This window comes from Dermacentor silvarum, chromosome 5, assembly GCF_013339745.2.
Source record: "Dermacentor silvarum isolate Dsil-2018 chromosome 5, BIME_Dsil_1.4, whole genome shotgun sequence".
In the NCBI taxonomy this organism is placed as follows: Eukaryota; Metazoa; Arthropoda; class Arachnida; order Ixodida; family Ixodidae; genus Dermacentor; species Dermacentor silvarum.
In genome coordinates, this window is record NC_051158.1 from 68,132,453 (window position 1) to 68,133,193 (window position 741).

Sequence of the window (741 nt, forward strand, 5' to 3'; positions counted from 1 at the left end):
CTTACTCACCAACCTGCTTTTTCTCCACTTTTGCATTGAAGTCGCGCATGACTTCAGTATAGTGAGTTTGTACCTTTCTCATTGCTAATTCAACATCTTCATAAAACTGTTCTATTTCTTCATCATCGTGACTGGAGGTTGGGGCGTAGGCTTGTACTACCTTCATTTTGTACGTCCTATTCAGCTTTATAGATTTCGATGGCCGCATTTAGACGCGGGAAAATGGAAAAACGCCTGTGTCCCGTGCAATGGTGACACCTTAGAGATCACCCGCTGGTCAAAATAAATCTACAGTCCCCCACTACGGCGTGCCTCATAATATAATCGCCGTTTTGCCACACAAAAACACGAATTCAGAATTCAACCCATTTTCTGTTCAATTTAGGCTACACTTTTCCAAGGTCACCTCAAAACGAGATATATAAGGGTGTCGCTTTAATGAAGGACTGTGTTACAAAGGTATGACTGCTTACTGAAATACATATTTCACTTCCTTGTAATTAAGCATTTCATTGGACGAGGGTTCAAGCAGTTTATTTACATGCATACAGCTTTAAAGAAGCGCACATAAAATTGCAACAAAACGTAATGTCATCAATGATTAGGAAAATTAGCTACATATACTAGTCTTTCAACAAATAATTGCTCTATAATGTCGTCTTGCTCCAAGTTTTATTCATATGCAAAGTTGCAACTGTTCTTTTTTTCGATTTTACTGAATGGAGCTACACCCCGATCTTA